The 8,453-nt window shown below is 39.4% G+C and overlaps 1 pseudogene; it reads right to left on the bottom strand.

Annotated features, from left to right (window-relative positions):
• Positions 1–2,802: 2,802 nt before the first annotated feature.
• On the bottom strand, positions 2,803–2,983 carry LOC143175408 (U2 spliceosomal RNA; annotated as a pseudogene).
• Between the last annotated feature and the right edge of the window lie 5,470 nt (positions 2,984–8,453).

Genomic DNA, 8,453 nt, shown 5'->3' with positions numbered 1-8,453 from the left:
GTGGGAGGAGCGGGGCCGCTGGAGATGGTGGTAGCGGCCTGGCTACCATCGCTCCTCCTACAATAGGCTGGGGGGTCATTATCGGATGGTCGGCGGCGTCCTGGGGCTACGGTGCTTCCTCGGTGGGGGGCTGCGTCTTGGTGGCGGTGGTGATGGCCCGGGCGGTGTAGGGGTGGCCCTGGTTGCTGTACGCAGCCCCCTTTCCGGCGCGACGTCTATCGGCGAGGGAGGTGACGTGTAGGAAGGGGTGCCCGCTGTGACGGCGGCGTATGATGGCGAAGCCGCTGTCCTTACCCCCGAGGGTTTCCTTTGGGCGGCCCGAGGTGGTGATGGGCCGCTGGAGGGATCCTTCCCTTGAGCCACCGCCCTTGGAGATGGAGTTTGGGCGGTGGGTGTCCCTCCTAATCTCGGGGGCGTTTTTCTGGCTCCGGTCGGAGCCGCTACCGTCCCCCGTGTGGTGGTGGTGGTTCTTCTGCCCACCTCCACCGGGGCGCTGGCACCCCTCGTACCCCGTGTCACCCGCCCTTGGGTGGTGGTGGGCGGGGTCTTGACGGGTGGGGTCCTCGCTGGAGGGGTGCCAGTCGACCCCCTGGTAGCGGGGGCCGTTCTTCTGCCCGGTGGGGTGAGCCTCGTTGTGGTAGCGGCTGAGGGATCGGAGCCCCTCCCGGTAGCAGGCGCCCTTGCAGCCGGCGGCGATGTCATAGGAGCAGCCGACCCCGATCGCCGCGGCGGGCTGCCGCTCTTATTGACCGGTAGCGTTCCCTTGGGTTTGGTGTAGATTGGTTGTGGGGCGAGGGGTCGGGGGCGCGGGCCGGGCGCTGGTAGTCGGCCCAATGGTGATGGTTAGCGTGGGAGTGCTGGACCGGCTTCAGGGCCGCGCTTTGCCCCCCCCCCCCCCTAGCCACCGGTCTCGTTGTCGTCGTCTTCGTCGTCGTCCTCGTAGTCCTCGTTGTTGTCCCCGTCGTAGTTGCAGATGTTTTAGCTGTTGCCGTTGTTGTTGCCGCTGCCGCCATTGTGCGCCGCGTCGTGCAGGTGGTGATTGCCGTCCCCGTTGAATCCCTCGTCGTAGAAAGGGTGTGGGTGGGCGGCTACGTCGCGGCGCACGTCGTTTGCGGGGGCGGGGACTGGGCCGCCAAATTGGCAGCAGCTAACGCAACAGCGCGCGGTTCTACGGAGGCGAATAACGCGGAACTCCCCCGACGAGAGGTGTTGCTCCAACCGGTCGAACCTGTCACGGGAACTGTACAAGTCCCACACGGATTGTTCTGTTGGTCGGATTTGTGTAAAAAGTCGCGGTGCAGCCTCTCCACCTTGAGAGGATACCTCCCATCGCCGGTGAAGCTGCACTCACGACACTTGTACGTCAATACAACGCCCGGATGATGTTTCCGGGCGTGCTTTGTCAAATCCGTGTGGGACTTGTACACGCCACTCATCCTGATCCCGGGGACACCGAAGCAGGCAGGGCATCGGAACTCCGCCGGGAAGGGAGTCACCAGGGCGAGATTATTACTCCCCTCGGTAGTGCAGGAGGTGACTGACGCACTATCACCGCGGTCCTGCATCGCTCTTAAGACTAAGTCCTACGCTAAGTGAGACAGAAGAAGAGACAGAGTTGCTGTGGCAAATATTTCTAAGTGCCACAGCGAGGCGAAACGGGGAGGATAGACAGAGTGGGAATAACAGAGGAAGAGAAGAGAAAACTAAGTCCAAAGCGACAGAAGGAATACCGCCACGCGCTAACACCCTACTGACTCCGCCGGCACTAAGTCCGGTGTCGAAGACTGCCTGGAAAAATGACAGCCTCCGACGTGGCAGTCGGTAGGGAGACTAACAGGTGACGGTTACGAAGGAGTGCAGCGATCTCGATGGAGGAAGAGCGACGGAATCACCCACTCCACCGAGGACTGCACTAACTAACGGGTGAGTGGAGTCAGCCTCCACGCGGGCGGTGACTGAAGGGAAAAGAAGGAAGTGGAGGCGCCACTCGACTCGGACCTCACGCGTCCCGGTCCGTTGATACACTTCAACGGATGAGAGAGATCGGAGGAGTGGGTGGACGCGTAGGGGTAAGGTAAAGGACTACCGACGATGATTCGAGCACCGCAGACGGCTGGAGACCGGCTGCGTTACCCTCCTCACTGCCGGGGGGATAGAAAGAGAAGAGAGACTCACTCGGCGCAGGAGTCCAGCGATGCAGGAGCTCTCTCCGAGGGGAATAACACCTCGCTCCTGATTCCTGATCCAGCGGAGGTAGACGTGGATCAGGCGAGCCGTCCTTCCCGTCGGGGTTGCCGATGGCCAAGTCCTGGTGGGTCGTAGCGGTGTTGGGTGACCCACGTAGAGGAAGACCAGGGCTGATGGGGTTGGCCTGTGGTGGTTGTTGGCGTCCAAGTAGAGGGCTGGTTGTCCTAGGACCCTCTTAGACCCTCAGTAGACCCTGGTCGTCCTCTCCCTCGGTTGTCCACGGAAGCAGGATGGTGGGCGGCGCAGGTGGTGATGCGCAGGTGATCCTCCCGCGCAGGTGGGCGGCGCAGGTGTACTCCCGCGCAGGCTTGATCCGGTCCCGTGGCGAAGGCACTTTATCACACTTTACCGCACAACACCTCGAGCACTGATCGTGAACAGACCTTGCCGCGCACACGCCCGATCGCAACTCGGCCCGCACTGTTGCGTAGTACCGCGGCGGGTGAATTTACCGAGATTTCGGGACTTCGCGGAGCCAGAATATTAAGGGGCTTACTCTTTGGAGTCCCGAGTCGGTCCAGCAGGTGAAAAAAAATAAGAGCTCTAATTAGCAGCGCTAATTGAGCCGTTTCTGGCGGCACTGCAGTGCCGGACCGACTCACGGCGGAAGTGGAGCGAGCCCTAGTGATCCGCCTGAATCCAAAAATCGGGTTAATTTTCTGACTCCGCGATGCGGAGTGTATCAGATATTAAGCTGATAAGAACAGATAAAAAGCGCTTTATTCACAAAGAATGTTCCCCCAGCCTTACATTGTTTGGCTGGGGGTGGATACATAGTAGCGCCTTTATGGCGAAGGCAAAATAGTTGATATAACTCTATAGCGTCTGTCGCTATTTTCAGATCTCAATCGGCGGTGGCTCTTATCTCATAAACACCTTAGCATTTATATGAATCTGGCAAGAGTCTGAATATGTATATACTAGTGGAAGTAGATAGTTAATCGAATAAATAGCCAAACTAGAATAAATTATATAAATAAATAAATAATAGTAGCGTAGATTAAATAAACAAATATACATAGCATACATAAATATAAACAAGAAAAGAAGAGGCACAGAAATATATAAATATACATAAATAAATAAATAAATAAATAGATAAAATAAATAACCAAACAGAAATAAGCGAGAATAAACATTAAAGATTAAATAAACAAATATACATAGCATAAATAAATATGGACAAAATAAATATAAGTGTAGATATATAGCTAAAGGTAATTTTCAATATATACAATTCAGTGGTTAAATATGTACATAATATGTAGTTCCTAGTCAAATCCGGGCTCTACTGTGCCCCGGCCTTCGCCATAGAAAACAGCACAAAAATAAAATAAAATAAATAGATATATAAATATAAATACGATTAAAAGCATCTCAGTAGCGGCTATTTCGCATTTCAATTAGGGCGCATGCGCGGAAGTGCAGTTATAGAGAAGCGGTTAGTATAGAATTAGAGTAGGCGGTTGAGGCAGGGAATGATTAAAATGAATAGATCAGATAGATAAAATAATCAAGTAAATAAATAAATAAATAATAAATAATAAATAAATAAATAAATAGATAAATAAATAAACTGGGATAAAAAAATCAGAAATATAAAAAAATTAAAGAAAAATAAAAGAAAGAGTACCAAATTGATGAATAATTAGAACCAGTGTCACATCACTAATTAAGAAATCGTTACCAAATCTCGTAGTTAGTTCAGAAAGAAAAAATAAACAGATATGTAAATAAATATGTAAATAAATAAATATGTAGATGAATAAATATGTACATAGATAAATATGTGAATAAATAAATGTGTACATAAATAAATAAATACGTAAGTAGAATGAAAGAAAAAAGAAAAAAATATGTAACTAAATAGACAAATATATCGTTAGTCAGTATGTTTGAAATGGTTAAGTAAATAGATAAATAAAAACCAGGAAAAGAATATAATTAAATGAGTTAATAACTAAATAAATAAGTAGTTAAATAAAGAGAGTAAGATAGATAGAACATTAATAGTTATATAGACGAAATGATAAATAAATGGCCATAAGGCCGAGAAGCGAACTCGATGTGTGTTATGAGAGTACACTTTGATCTCAGCCATAAGGCCGAGGAGCGATCTAGATGTGTGTTATGACAGTACACTTTGATCTTACCCATAAGGCCGAGCAGCGATTTGGATATGGGTTAATCGACTACACTTTGATCTTAGCCAGAAGGCCGAGAAGCGATTTGGATGAGTGTTATGGGAGTACAGTTTGATCTTAGCCACAAAGCCGAGGAGCGATCTGGATTAGTGTTATTCCAGTTCACTTTGATCTTAGCCATAAAGCCGAGAATCGATCTGCATTTGTGTTATGCGAGTACACTTTGATCTTAGCCGTAAGGCCGAGAAGCTATCTGTATATGGGTTATTCGGGTACAATTTGATCTTATCCATAAGGCCGGGAAGCGGTCTGGATGTGTGTCATGCGAGTTCAATTTGATCTTAGCCATAGTGCCGAGAAGCGATCTGGATGTGTGTTATGCGAGTGCACTTTGACCTTAGCCATAAGGCCGAGCAGCGTTCTGGATTTGTGTTATGCGAGTACACTTTGATCTTAGCCATAAGCCCATGAAGCGTTCTGGATGTGTGTTATTCGAGTACACTTTTATCTTAGCCATAAGGCCTGGAAGCGATCTGGATGTGTGCTATCCGAGTGTAATTTGATCTTAGCCATAAGGACGAGAAGCGATCTGGATGTGTGTTATGCGAGTACACTTTGATCTTATTCATAAGGCTGAGAAGCGTTCTGGGTGAGTTTTATGCCAGTAGAGTTTGATCTTAGCCATAACGCCTAGAAGCGATCTGGTTGTGTGTTATGCGAGTACACCTTGATCTTAGCCATAAGCCCGAGAAGCGATCTGGAGGTGTGTTATGCGAGTACACTTTGATCTTATCCATAGGGCCGAGAAGCTCTCGGGATGTGTATTATGCGAGTACCCTTTGATCTTAGCCATCAAGCCGAGACGCGATCTGGATGTGTGTTAAGCGAGTACACTTTGATCTTAGCCTAACCGCGAGAAGAGATCTGTACGTGTGTTATACGAGTACGATCTTATCATAGCCATAAGCCGCGAAGCGATCTGGAGTTGGGTTATGCTCGCACACTTTGATCTTAACCATAATACCGGGAAGCGATCTGGATGTGTGTTTTGCGAGTACCCTTTGATCTTAGTAATAAGGCCCAGAAGCGATCTGGATGTGTGTTATGCGCGTCCACTTTGATCTTAACCATAAGGCCTAGAAGCGATCTGGATATGTCTTATGCGAGTACTCTTTGATCTTAGCCATAAAGCCGAGCAGCGATCTGGATTTGGGTTGTGCGTGTACACTTCGATCTTAGCCTCAAGGCCGAGACGCGATCTGGCTTTGGGTTCTTCGAGTACACTTTCATTTTTGCCATAAACCCGAGAAGCGATCTTGATCTGTGTTATGAGAGTACACTTTATTCTCAGCCATAAGGCCGATATGCGATCTGGATGTGTGTTATGTGAGTATACATTGATTGTAGCCATAAGGATGAGAAGCGGTCTGGATTTGGGTTATTCGAGTACACTTTGATCTTAGCCATAAGGCCGAGAAGCGATCTGGATTTGGTTTAGTCGAGTACTCTTTGATCTTAGCAATAAGGCCGAGAAGCGATCTGGATGTGTGTTATGCGAGTACGCTTAGATCGTAGCCATGAGTCCCAGAAGCGATCTGGATTTTGTTTATTCGAGTACTAATAATAAACTAATAAACCTATATAAAACTATATAAAACTATATAAAATTATATGAAGCTGTATAAAACTATATAAAACTATGTAAACCTAATAAAACTATATAAAACTATACAAACCTATGTAAAACTATATAAAACTATATAAATGTATATAAAACTATTTCAAACTAATCAAACTATATAAAACTGTATAAAACTATATAAAACTATATAAAACTATATAAAACTATATAAAACTATATAAAACTATATAAAACTATGTAAAACTATGTAAAAGTATATGAAATTAATGAAACTATATAAAACTATATAAAACTATATAAAACTATATAACACTACATAAGACAATATCAATAGATATAAAACTATATATAAACTTATAAAACTATATAAAACTATATAAAACTATATAACACTACATAAGACAATATCAATAGATATAAAACTATATATAAACTTATAAAACTATATAAAACTATATAAAACTATATAAAACTATATAAAACTATATAAAACTATATAAAACTAATAAAACTTTATGAAACTATATAGAACTATATAAGGCGATAAAAAACTAATAAAACAGTATAAAACTATATAATACTATACAAAACTATATAAGACTATATAAAACTATATAAAAATTTATGTAACCATATAAAACTATATAAAACTATATAGAACAATATGAAACTATATAAAACAATATAAAACTATATAAAGCTAATAAAACTATATGAAACTGTAAAGAACTATATAAAACTATATAAAACTAATAAAACTTTATAAAACTATAAAATACTATGTAAAACTATACAAAACTATATAAAACTATATAAAACTATATAAAACCATATAAAACTTCTAAACCTGTGTAAAACTATATAATATTATGTAAAACTATATAAAACTATATAAAACTAAAATAACTATTTGAATCTATATAAAACTATATAAACCTGAATAAAACTGTATAAAACTAATAAGACTATATAAAACTATATAAAACTATTTAAAACTATATAAAACTAATAGAACTATATAAAACTATATAACACTATATAAACTATATAAAACTGTATAGAACCATATAAAACTACGTCAAACTATATAAAACTAATATAACTATGACAAACTACATAGGGCTAAATAAAACTATGTAAAACTATAACATTCTATTAAAACTACGTAAAACTATATAAAACTAATAAAACTATACAAGACTATATAATACAATATAAAACTATATAAAACAATAAAACGCTAATAAAACTATATAAAACTATATAACACTACATAAAACTGTCTGCATCTGTATAAAACTATATAAAAGTATATAGAACTATATAAAACGATACAAAACTATATAAAACAATGTAATACTATACAAAACTATGTGAAACTATATAAAACTATGTAAATCTACATAAAACTATGGAAAAGTATATGAAACTATATAAAACTATATAAAACTATATTAAACTATATAAAACTAATAAAACTTTATGAAACTATATAGAACTATATAAGGCGATATAACACTAATAAAACAGTATAAAACCATATAATACTATATAAAACTATATAAGACTGTATAAAACTATATAAAACTATATAAAACTACATAAATCTATATAAAACTATATAAAACTATATAGAACAATATAAAACTATATAAAACTATATAAAACTATATAAAGCTAATAAAACTATATGAAACTATAAGGACCTATATAAAACTATATAAAACTATATAAAACTATATAAAACTATATAAAACTATATAAAACTATATATAACTATATAAAACTATATAAAACTATATAAAACTATATAAAACAATATAAAACTAAATAAAACTATATAAAACGATATAAAACTATATAAAACTATATAAAACTATATAAAGCTATACAAAACTATATAATACTATATAAAACTATATAGAACTATATAAAACTAATAAAACTAATAAAACTATATAGAATTATATAAAACAATACAGAACTATATAAAACTATATAAAATTAATGAAACTAATAAATCTAATAAAACCATATAGAATTATATATAACTATATAAAACCATATGAAGCTATGTAAAACTATATAAAACTATTTAAAACTATATAAAACTAATAAAACTGTATGAAACTATATAATAATATATAAAACTATATAAAACTACTAAAACTGTATAAAACTATATAAAGCTATATAAAATTATATAAAACTATGTAAAACTATATAACACTATGTAAAAGTAAATAAATCTAATAAAACTATATAAGACTATATAAAACTATACAAAACTATTTAAAACTGTAAAAAACTATGTAAAACTAATAAAACTGCATAAAACTATGTGAATCTCTCTAAAACTATATTAAACCATGTAAAACTATATAACTATATAAATCGATTAATACTTTATAAAGCTATGT

The sequence above is a fragment of the Nomia melanderi genome, unplaced genomic scaffold (genome assembly GCF_051020985.1).
Source record: "Nomia melanderi isolate GNS246 unplaced genomic scaffold, iyNomMela1 scaffold0083, whole genome shotgun sequence".
Classification (NCBI taxonomy): Eukaryota; Metazoa; Arthropoda; class Insecta; order Hymenoptera; family Halictidae; genus Nomia; species Nomia melanderi.
Note: the sequence above shows the minus strand (reverse complement) of the source record. Positions and strands in the feature narration are given on the sequence as shown.